The sequence below is a fragment of the Peromyscus maniculatus genome, chromosome 1 (assembly GCF_049852395.1).
Source record: "Peromyscus maniculatus bairdii isolate BWxNUB_F1_BW_parent chromosome 1, HU_Pman_BW_mat_3.1, whole genome shotgun sequence".
Classification (NCBI taxonomy): Eukaryota; Metazoa; Chordata; class Mammalia; order Rodentia; family Cricetidae; genus Peromyscus; species Peromyscus maniculatus.
In genome coordinates, this window is record NC_134852.1 from 208,290,361 (window position 1) to 208,302,081 (window position 11,721).

The 11,721-nt window shown below is 47.8% G+C and overlaps 1 protein-coding gene across 2 annotated transcripts in view; it reads right to left on the reverse strand.

Annotated features, from left to right (window-relative positions):
- Gpam (glycerol-3-phosphate acyltransferase, mitochondrial) overlaps positions 1-11,039 on the reverse strand; it is a 59,195-nt gene extending 48,156 nt beyond the window's left edge. Inside the window, exon 1 of one of the 2 annotated variants that reach the window (XM_076563309.1) lies at positions 10,810-11,039. The gene's annotated coding sequence lies outside the window, so the exon portion shown is untranslated. The remainder of the gene's footprint in view (positions 1-10,809) is intronic. The other variant, XM_076563308.1, reaches the window with a different exon arrangement.
- Between the last annotated feature and the right edge of the window lie 682 nt (positions 11,040-11,721).

Sequence of the window (11,721 nt, forward strand, 5' to 3'; positions counted from 1 at the left end):
TGCATTGATATATGAGATTGAGCTTGCACATGCACATGTATGTATGAAGTATGTGTGGCATGCAGAAAGGGGGGTGATGCTGGGGGAGAATGTGCAAATTTGTGTTGTGTGTGTGTGTGTGTGTGTGTGTGTGGTCTGTGATATGTGTGAGGTATGTGTATATGTGGTCTACATGTGTGTGAAATGTGTGGGATGCATCTGTGGTATGTGTGTGGTGTACATATGTGCTATGTGTGGTGATATTTTGTGTCCCCCAATATATTATGCACCCTAGTAAAGCTTATCTGAGGATCAGAGGAAAAAGCCAGCCACGTTCTTACCACTTGGAAATCCTCAGCCAAAGAGACCTACTTCCTGTATACCCACGCTTATTTGCCTTTCTGTCCCGCATCTCTCTTCCTCTCTCCACCCAGCTATATCACTTCCTGTCTGTCTGTACATACCTCCAGACCTCTATGGTTAGTGCTGGGATTAAAGGCGTGTGTGGATCTCTGTTCCCAGTGTGGCCTTGAACTTACAGAGATCCATATGAATCTCTGACTCCCAAATGCTGGGATTAAAGGTGTGTGCTACCATTGCCTGTCTTCTATGTTTAATATAGTGGCTGTCTTTTTCCTCTGATCCCCAGATAAGCTCTATTGGGGTGCACAACATATTGGGGGACACAATATATCACCACAACTATGTACATAGATTTGTATGGTGGTGTGTACAATGTATGTATATTGTATGTATACTATATATATATGTGGTATGTATATGATATGAATGTGTGGTGTGTAGGTGATATGTGATGTGTGTGATGTGTATGGTGTGTATGTGTAGTATGTATGTGGTATGTGTAGTGTGTACATACTGTACATATGATATGTATGATGTATAAATAGTATGTTGTGCATGTGTGGTATATATGTGGTATATGGTGTGTATAAGTGATGTGTATGTGATATATGTAGTGTGTATGTGTGATATGTATGGCTTGTGTGACTTTCACATGGTATGTGTAGTCTATATGTGTATTAGGCATATAGTATATATCTGTAATATAGTGTGATATGTGTATGGTATGTGTAGTTATATGTGTGGCATATCTGTGTGGCATGTATGTGTGATGTTTATATGTGAGGGTGTGTATATGTCTATGTATCTGTGTGTATGTGAGCATGTAATATGTAATACTTAGCCTCTTCTTCCTACTAAGATGGAGAATTAGAACCCCTCCCCAGGGTAACCCTGTGTAATTAGAGACATAGTAGGGGAAGCAATCATTTTCCTGACCCAAGAAGTTATCCCACTAGCAACAGCTATGAAGCAAGATTTCCATAAACTACACATGGGTCTTAGTTTCATTTTCTTCAACTTTTGTACAGTTTTCTAAAAATGGGCTTTCAATGTTTGAACAAAAAAGCAGCCTCATCAAGAGGGAACCAGTGTCTGCAAGAGATGCCAGCTCCGTTGTTAATCAGCACCCGGTGCCTGGGAAACCTTCCCCAAGTGTCCCTTTTCCAAACTGCTTTTCTTATCAGTACCAAGTCTGCCTCTTGCCTTTCCCCCACCAACTCCTGCGCTTTAACTGTGTTTTCCATTTCCTTCTACTGCAGGTAGTCGCTACTCAAGTGTCCTAGTTACTTTTCTATTCCTGTGATAAAACACCACGGCCAGTACAACTTATACAAGAATGCATTTAATCTGGTTTATGGTTTCAGTGGCTTCCAGTCCATGATGATGGAACAAAGGAACATCTTAGAGCTTACACCTTGACCCTCAACCATGAGGCAAAAGAGATGGCTGGGAATCACAAGGATTTCCTGAAATCTCAAAGCCTGCCCCCAGTGACACACCTTCTCCAACAAGGCCACACCTCCTAATCCTTCCTAAAAAAGTTCCACCAAATGGGACCAAGTATTCAAACATGAGTCCATGGGGGCCATTCCCATTCAAACCACCACATTAATGTAAGGATGTGGAGTTGGGTGGGTAGGGAGGTAAAGAGGTGGAGAGGATCTGGGAGGAGTTGGGGAATGGGGGAAACATGGTCAGAATATATTGTATAAAAATAAACAAACAAAAATAGTGCAGATTATTGACAGTGGATTTCTATTAAGTACTTGATACCAACAGGACCATGGTATCAACTGTGTGCTCTCTATATGTAATATTATTCCACAATTTTCCAAGCAAGGATGGACCCGACCATGAACTTCTCAGTTCTGATAGACAGTTGAGATTCTGGAGGGAGACCTGAGTTCCCCAAGATGAGCTGAGTAGCAGTTGGCCAGACCGGGGTTGGAATGAGAGCTAATTTCGTCAAGAACTGCTTTCTCCAGAAGGTCTCCGGATACCTCAATGGAGAGGAAAACACAGGCTCCCACTTCCTCACCCTGAAGTCCTTCTTACTCAGTCACCATGTCACTCCCCAAACCAGGGTTCCAGTCACCAATGAGCTTTCCCCACGGCAGCCACCATGGTGTCAGGGCACAGACTCTGCCTTTGTTACACTTAGAATTCAGAGGAGGTGGGAGCAGTTGGTGCCCCAGGAGGAAGAGATCTAGAAGCACCCATAGAAGGAGGACCCTTGTTCTTGGTCCCTTGTCATTTGCATGCATAAGCAAGCGGTGAGCATAAGTGAGCAGTGAGCAGTGAGCAATGACTTCTGCAAGTCTGTGCATCAGAGAATCTTCCTCAAAATTAAAAAAAACAATTCCTTCAAGGCCCTGGTCAACAATCTGGAAATATGCTCCTTCACACACAAGGCTCAAGGAAGGGGGCATGCAAGAGCAGGAAGATAGGAAGAAGTGTTGTGAAATGTCCTCTGGACGTGGCATGCTGTTGTACACATATATCTGAGATTACTTGTACAAGATGAAGCCAGTTAAAAGCTTCCAGCAGGAGCCAGGTGTGATGGAGCGCTCCTTTAATCCCAACACTCAGAAGGTAGAGGAAAGCAGATCTCTGTGAGTTCCAGGCCAACCAGAGATGCATAATGAGACCCTGTCTCAAATTAATTAATTAATTGGTTAATTAAAATAGAATTCCAGCACTTAGCCAGGAGGAGCTCCCAAGGCCTTACCCTTCCCTGAGGAGCTACTGGCAGCTGCTGACTCTGGGGGGAGGGGGCGGGTGAACGACTTTTCTTTGTGCGGGTTCCCAGAAGATGACCCCGCACCCACCTACATATGGGTGGCACTAACAGGACTCAGTGGCTTATAAATTATTTTGAAAAGACATGCAGTTGGTAGGGAAATAGTTGTGTTGAGGGGAGCAGAGGCGGAGGACATCAGAAAGAAGGAGTAGGGGTGAGTGTGATCAAGATACACTGCATAGATGTGTGAAGTTTTCAAAGACTAAAGATGCTAGAATTTCTTAACTACAAAAAGAGCCGGGCGGTGGTGGCGCACGCCTTTAATCCCAGCACTCGGGAGGCAGAGGCAGGTGGATCTTTGTGAGTTTGAGGCCAGCCTGGTCTAAAGAGCGAGATCCAGGAAAGGCACAAAGCTACAGAGAAACCCTGTCTCGAAAAACCAAAAAATAAATAAATAATTAAAATAAAAGACCCTTGCCCCAGCCGCACACCTGGGAACAACACTGATGCCTGCCCCCAGCTCTAGGCACACACCCTCCAGCTGCTGAACAGCCAGAAGACTGCTGCCATGGAGAAGTACGCACTGGGGAAAGCTGTCTAGGAAAGGAGCCCAGGGAAGTCAACCACCTCATGTGAGTTCAAGTGGACAAGGCCTGTTGTTCACCAGTCTGGACAGCCCTGGAATAGGCATTCAAGGAAGGTTCCAGAAGACAGCAGCTCAAGACCAAGCAGCAACCCCACACCCACACTCACCTGCGGGCTGTTGCTGCGTCTTGCTCCCCACGCTCCACCCCTCCCTATGCTTAGGTTGCTGATTAGTCACAGCAATGAAGTCAGAGAAAACTTTTTTTTTTTTTTTTTTTTTTTTTTGGTTTTTCAAGGCAGGGTTTCTCTGTGTAGCTTTGCGCCTTTCCTGGAACTCATTTGGTAGCCCAGGCTGGCCTCGAACTCACAGAGATCCACCTGGCTCTGCCTCCCGAGTGCTGGGATTAAAGGCGTGCGCCACCACCGCCCGGCTTTTTTTTTTTTTTTTTTTTTTTTTTTTTTTTTGGTTTTTCGAGACAGGGTTTCTCTGCGTAGCTTTGTGCCTTTCCTGGAGCTCACTTGGTAGCCCAGGCTGGCCTCGAACTCACAGAGATCCGCCTGGCTCTGCCTCCCGAGTGCTGGGATTAAATCTGCCTCCCGAGTGCTGGGATTAAAGGCGTGCGCCACCACCGCCCGGCCAGAGAAAACTTTTAATAGCTAAACGGGCAAGTTAAAAATAGTAGCAGTCAAGGGTCACATAGATTAAGGTAGAAACTTCCAGAAAGTAGTTGTCTCTGTCTCTAAAACAGGTTAGTCAGTTGTATTAGCATTCTCCGCAACAGGCCACACTCCTTTTCTTTTCTTTTCTTTTTTTGGCTACAGTACACGCAAGGAAGAGAGGTGGGCAGACAGCGAGAAGAGAGCGTCTATCGATATGATGCACGAGTCTGACTCTAAGCAGTTCTCTGTCCAAGCGTGCGCCTTTCCCATGCAGTTGAACATGGCTAAACCCACCTTACAGATGAACATCTGCACTGGGTGAGACCTGCTTATTTTAAACAACACATAACCCAGAAACATGCAACTGCAGCCCAATGACTTGGACACTACTACTGCGATTATTGGAATTTGAGCTGTCTGGTGGGTATTTTCTCTTTCCCCCAAGCACTGGTGGGAGGGGGTTGCCAATGCTCTGGACCATACTGAAAACAGTAAGACAGCCAGATGCCTTCTGACCTCTTGTGTACCCAGAGCAGATCTAATGGCCCCGCAATTCCCCAGCCTCAGAGGAGCCTGCCTGCAGGCCAAGCTAGACCAGGGTACTGGTAGCTTTTACAGCAGTCTCTAAGCACATCTAAGAGGAAGTGACAACCTGGGTTAACACAACTCCTTTTATCTTGAAATACCAATGAAAAATTGAGCAGCCTGATAACACTGGGTACCAATGGCTTTTATTTCCATTGTAACTGCTGTCTGAGATGGATAATTCCCTTTTAGAATTTCATGAGTTTGGCCCAGAAAGCAGATACGCAAGGCATTAAACATACAGGAGCCCGGGGCACTAAGAACACAGTAGATTCTATTTAAGGGTCTGACTGCCTCAGCAAGCTGAGCATCTTAGGAAGTGTTCCTGCCACTCAGCCAGTCGGGAACCCAGACACTGTGAAATACACTCCAGGGGCTCTGCTTGGGTTTGGACATTGGTATTAGCCTTTGTGACAAGCAAGTAGTTTGTTGGACAAGACTTGCTGAGATACCATGACGTAGAGACAAAGCAGAACTAGGTTTTTAATTGTACACAGCCATTGTATTAAACTAAACATCAAAACCTGCAATTAGAGGGGGTTGGGGACTGGGAGGTAGCTGTCCAGTGAAGTGTTTGCCACCTCATGTGGGAACCTGAGTTCTGTTGGCATCACCCAAGTCAAAAGCTGGGTGTGGTGGTGCGCACTTGGTGCCCCTAGGGTGGTAGAGACAGGTAGATCCCTGGATGGCACTCCCCAGCCAGGCTTGCTTAATTGGCAAGGCCTAGGTCCCAGTGAGAGACTCTGTCTCAGAAACCAGGTGGATACTGCCTGAGCGACAACATCTGAGGTTGTCCTCTGATCTACACATGCACATCATTGTACATACACCTGCACACACTCTCGAGCACACACAGACACCTTGCAATTTTTATCATTACTTCACTGCAGAAGTCATCTGCTGCCTATGTGGTTCTGTGAGCATTGAGGAGTCAGGAGAGATCCTTGGAGAAGCAGCTTAGCGGTTCAGCTAAGTCAGAAAGTATACCAGGACAAAGACAGAGAGAGGAGCAGGAGTCACAGGAGGGACAGGGCCACCCTGTGAACATCCTGTGCCACACCACAGTCACATTTTGCACATTGCAATGTCCCATTCAGTTCCTGTTAATGACCTGTCCCCTCTTCTGGGCTGTGAATTGCTTAAGTGGCGTTGACTCTGCCTTGTTGCTGAATTCCAGGACTAAGCAGAGGTGGGTCAGGGATACTAGCCTACCTATGGAATATTGAAGAAACAAAGTATTAAGGACCCAGAGTGGTGCTTAGCTGACCCACGGCACATTTCCTGTTATCTAAGGGTGGCTGCTGTACTGCCTAGTATGGGGTTCCCCATCCTGTTCAGCAGGCTCACCCTAAGCATCAGTGAACAAGATAATTACATGGGACTTAAGGGGGTTTCCTGGGATTAAGACCACTGCAAAGTGCTTGCAGACTTCTAAACAAAATCACAGCACCCTCTGCAAGTCACTGTGGAGGCCCAGACGGGGGCAGGGGGAGGGGGAGCCAGCCTTCTGCTATTGCCTGGTCCTCTGGTTTCCATTGTCCAGGCTAAAGTTCCCATTTTCCCAGGCCCCAGTTCTTCCAAGTTGCTCTTTGGAACTGATTCAAAATATACAGTGTTACCAGCAGTGCTCAAGAGTTCCATCCATAGCAACCACCCCTCCTCTGCAGAGAAGTCCAGTTTAAGGGTCCACAGGGAAACGGATGTCCTGGCCTTTCAAGACTCAGGTAGAGCAGTGTATGGGATTGGTGGTGGTGGATTGTTTTGTTCAGCTTGGTTAGGTTTTTTGTTTGTTTGTTTTGTTTGGGGGGGATTAACTGCCTTGGTTTGTGGCAGGACACTTCAAGTCCAATACACAGCTACGCCCCCCGTTTTGGGTGCAGACAAAGCAAAGCTTTCTAACCAAGTGCAATGAGGTAGGGGCTCCTGTTGAGGCACCAGCGATGGTGACAGAGTGCTTCCGTTATCACACCCAGCGCGACACCCAGAACCCCATTGCACATCTGAAATGCTGCCGGCAGCTGAAGAACTGGATGTCACTGATGTAGAGTGATCAGGTTCTGGGAACTGAATGCTGACAATGGACTCCGCCTTGTAATGGTACTGTCACTTCTTCTGAGTGGAGGGAGAGGCGTGGGGTTGCCTTGTAGTATAATGTGCTGTCTGAACTGCCTTTGGAAATGCTCTGGGTGTAGTGTTTCTCTGCATAACATCTTTGCTCCTTTCTCAACATCTGATCCTAGAGTGCCCCATCCAATGAGGAGTTTTAAAACCCAGAATACAAGTGCAGAGTGTTCTGTGCCCCAAAACACAGTGCTGGTTCAGCCTCCCAGGAATTGTTTCCTTAGGGCATCTTTGGCTAAAACATCCAGGCCCCTGGGAGGTCCCTTTATACCTTGTGTCCAGAGCAATGGGTAAGGATTGATTCACAGACTGCTAAAGGCAGGAGTGAGGTCCCAGGTACGGAAAGGGAGAGATGGAGCGAGTTGGTATGCTGCCAGAGACCAAGGGGGCAGACTCTAGAAGGAAAGGCAGGGGAAGCTAAAGAAGCTTCCTTCACTGTTGCTCAGGAGCCTGAGGCTAGCTGTCTCCTTGCATCGCTTACCCTTCTGACCGCCTCCCTAGCCACTGGCTTTGTCTGGAAAATATACCAACCAACTTCTATACTTGCTGTCTCTGGTGTCCTGGCCTGAGTTTATAAAAGCTGGCAATGTGGGCACACAATACTCGAGGGCAGGCCCAGTGGGCAGCTTTGGGAACACACAGGGACAATCAAGGAGGAGACCAAGAGCCCGTCTCCAGATCTTCAGCTCCCAGCTCACCTCCAAGGCTCCTGTTCTCAGAACTCCCCCAGCAGAGAACAGCGCTCCGTAGGTTTATCACCAGGCTGCACATGTGGGATTTGGTGCGAAGGGACACAGAATGCTACCCACGGGAGGGACACAGTTCCTGAGACGAGTAAAGAGGAAGTAGTTGTCACTGCCAGTGGGGAGTAGGAAGTAAATGCTGGCAAGGGACTTCCTGGAGATGAAGTGATCAGTCCCTCCTCCCAAAACAGCCTCTTCATCGCAGAAATGGAACAGAAACGTTCCAGAACGAGAGTCACATGGCTCTCTCTTGCCGTGTGCTTGGACATGGGTCAAGAACACCTGGGATGTCAGCACGAACAACTCAGTCTTAGAGACCACTCAGCCCAGCTTTCTCCTCTTGTTCACAGACCCTGAGCCCCAAAGTGAGCAGGTCCTTGGCCCATGCAGGGCCCCTGCTGCATGCCCCCTCAAGTGAGGCATGCAGATGCTGTGGTTTCCAAACAGCCCGGTCTTGACTGGCTCCCTCTCCCTTCTGAGTCCAGTCCTTTGTCCTCTCCACAGGTGCAAATGGCCTGTTTATTTCTATGCTGCTTTTAATGTCTGATATCCCATTCAGCCTTAGCTGCTGTGAGGGCAACTGGTTTTTCTCTCTGCTCTGTTCCCTGTGCTGAAAACACAGTAAGTCCATCACATAATCTCTTTTCTCAAAGTCATTTCATGAACAAAATATTGTGCCCATTTTACAGATGGGAAAACTAAGGTTTAAATGCAAAGTAGGAACATAGGATTCAATTAGAGATATAAAAACTACCCTTTTTCCTTCCATGCTCTACTATGATTCTAATAAGATTAATTGAGAGGGGTCAGGCAGTCTATGGAAGCAGGAGTGTACTAGTGGGAGAAGCAGATCTTGACAAAGGGAAGCTTAGACCTCAAAGTGTTTCATTTGGAGGTCTGTACCTGCTTAACCACCATGTCCACTCAGCCAGACTCACAAGCTGACACAGAGTCAGCACTCACAGCTCACAGGCATGAAAGCATCTTACGGAGCATGTGGGACCCTTGCCATGCTCCTGCTATTAGCTGTCACTCATGCGCTGTTTCTTCTCTCTACTCCACCATGTCACTGTGCTGTGAAAACACAGGACTCTGAAATCTCCGTGTACGAACAAACTTATACACGTCCTTGACTTGCAGTCTGCTCATCCCTGAAATGGGTTGACACATTTCTTCCCCAGCTTGGTCTGAAGATGGAGTCGGTCGATGAAAAGCACCAGGAGGAACATTGAGCAGGTAGAAGATGATTCTCCATCAGTGTGAGACATTGTGAAGGGTGAGAATGCTACGTGTCAGTAACTGTGCCGCTCCAGGGCCTGGCTGCCATGCTAAGCCTGCTCCCTGCCCGCACAAAGCTGTTGGTCTGGCATTGGCAATCGATCAGAAACTAGCAATCACAAGACAGCCTGGAGTAGCCCAGGACAGGAAGTCCATCGACTCCTGACTTGCTTGCAGAGAGAGTAGACACACTCATGAGACAGAAACTGACATAGTAGGCATTAACTTGACCAGACCCAGGATCGGGGGCAGAGTGAGGGTGCTTTTAAGCAGAAAGTATTAAATGTGATGTAGTATGTGTGTGGAGGGTCTCAGAGTTCAAAGACCGTCCATTTAGCAAGACAGAGAAGAAAAAGAGTGAAGGAGAAGGCCAGAAGAGCAAGCAGAGCCCAGGTCAGCCAGGCCATAGGAAGGAGGAAATGTTCCCCAAACAGCAGAAAAGAATCAGGCAGGGAGGTTAGCCCTGCCGTGACTTATCCTCCACCCCGTCAGTCATGCCCCTTAAGTGATGAAGAAGAGCATGAGCCACTCTGGTAAGCTCCTCAGACCTATGACTGTTGCTCCCAGAAAGGCCAGTGGGGCCCCCACAAATGCAGCTCCTGGGGAACCCACAGAGTAGAGAGCAAGGAGAGACCTCCATCTGTGTAGAAGCATATGCAACGGAGCTATCCTCTCCTTCCACCACAGACAACAAAGTAGAGACAACCTAGATACAAACATTTGAGAACTGCGACATAAGGAGAGGCACACCTGGGAATGAAGGTGGTGACCAAGAAAGGCTATCTGTATGGTTAGTCCCTAACCTATGATGTGCATGGGGCGGGGGACTTAAGGAACCCAAAGTATCTGGGCATGGTGACACAAGCTTTGAATCCCGGCACTTGGGAGGGAGAGGCAGGCAAGCAGATCTCTGTGAGTTTGAGGCCAGCCAGGGATGCATAGTAAGACCCTGTCTCAAAGAAAAACACACAAAAAATCCAAAGTAGCATGAAAGAATGCTTTCCTACTCGACCACTAAAACAAAATGGCTTGCTTTGTTTTAATACCACATCCTTTCCTCCCCAGCCACCTCCAGGTCTGACCTAACGATGCTGTCCTTTCACTGTCTCTCAACCACCCTGGAGCCCAGCTCTCATCTGCAGAAGTGTCCGTCACAGAGCTCTCTACCAGATGCCAGCTCAGAAAACCTCATTGTGTTGAGAATATGATGGCATCAGAACAGTTACGGCACATCCAACACAGATCTCAGTCCAACTGGGAAACTAACTTGGACGTGAAGTGCTTGGCTCGGAGCTTCTCCTTTATTCTTTTATTTTGCCGGAATATGGATACAAGGACTTGGAGTCTTACCCCTCAACCGCACATTTGAAGGTCATGTCCCATTTGCAAATCAGATTTATGTTTCAAGTGAAAGCAATTGGTTTTTTTTCTCTGAGCCAGGGTGACAGATGGCAGATGTCTAAAGAGTATGCAGACCTCAAGAATTGTTTGGGGTGCAAACAAGCAAACTCATGCAACAGCTGTATTACAAATACCCCTGCACATCACCCAAGCTGCAAACACCTTCTGCCCAAGAGTGTCGCTTTTCAGAAAAGTGCCATGATTCTCAGCTCTCTCTTCTTAGACTTGCTTCCTCCACCTTCATCTACTCATTCTGTGTTCCACTTCATTTCTTTCCCAGATCCACCCTATCCCCATGTCTAAAGCCATTGTACCCTGAGAAATTGGTCCCCATGTTCCCAGTTGCTCAAGTACCTGTATCCTTGATGTGGTGTCTGAGGAATTATTTCCAGTCAGTTGACTAGCAAAACTGTCCCGGACAGCTTCGGAAGACAGCCTCGAGCGTGGGTGATATAAAAGCTCCTCCAGGGGCCTATGTGTGTGATTGGAGGCCGGAGGTCTTTGGGTGCACTGCAGTAACCCCAGAAAAGCACCACAGGCAGCAGCAGCAAACACTCCCAGGATGGTTTTGCAATGGCAGAGGAGGAAAGAGAAGGCTCTTTCATCAAATAATAACTAGCTGGAGATAAGGCCTGCTAGGCTGAGCTTAATCAGCCAATCGCAAGCTTGAGAGCATGAGAAGAGGCAGACCCAGGCTTCTGGAGCCAGTTTTAGGGCTTGTTATAATTTAATGATGCTGCACGGGGGTGGGGTGGGGGTTGGGGTGTCTTCTTGGCTTTGCCTGGTGGGGATTTTCTAACCATGGAGCAAAGCTCTGTGCTCAATAGCCCATTCTCTACGGGGGGCAGCTGCTCTGAGCATCGCAGGGGTCACATGGAGCTCTAGGCTCCCAGCCTGGCTGTGTCTGCTTTGCCAAGAGTTTTTTCCCACTGCCTCTCGGGAGCTGGGAAAGAGACCTGAGTGGAGCTGAGCAATGTAGGGGTCAACAGAGGGCAAGCATGTCCAACACTGGGTATGCAGCTCCCTGTTGGTAGCATTGATGAGGTCAGGGACACCTTGGGGACTTGTGCTCACCTCTTCGAGATGGTACCTGCATACCATGTGAAATTTCCTGTTTGTAGTGATGGGGCCCCACCATCCGCCCAGCCTTTCCAGCCACATTCTTTCCAAGGTAACATTGATCTCTTTAAGATAAAAGACTCAGGGTAAAGATGTGTTCTGGAGGCCCAGCTGTCCTGGAGTTGCATAATGGCATGACACCCTGCT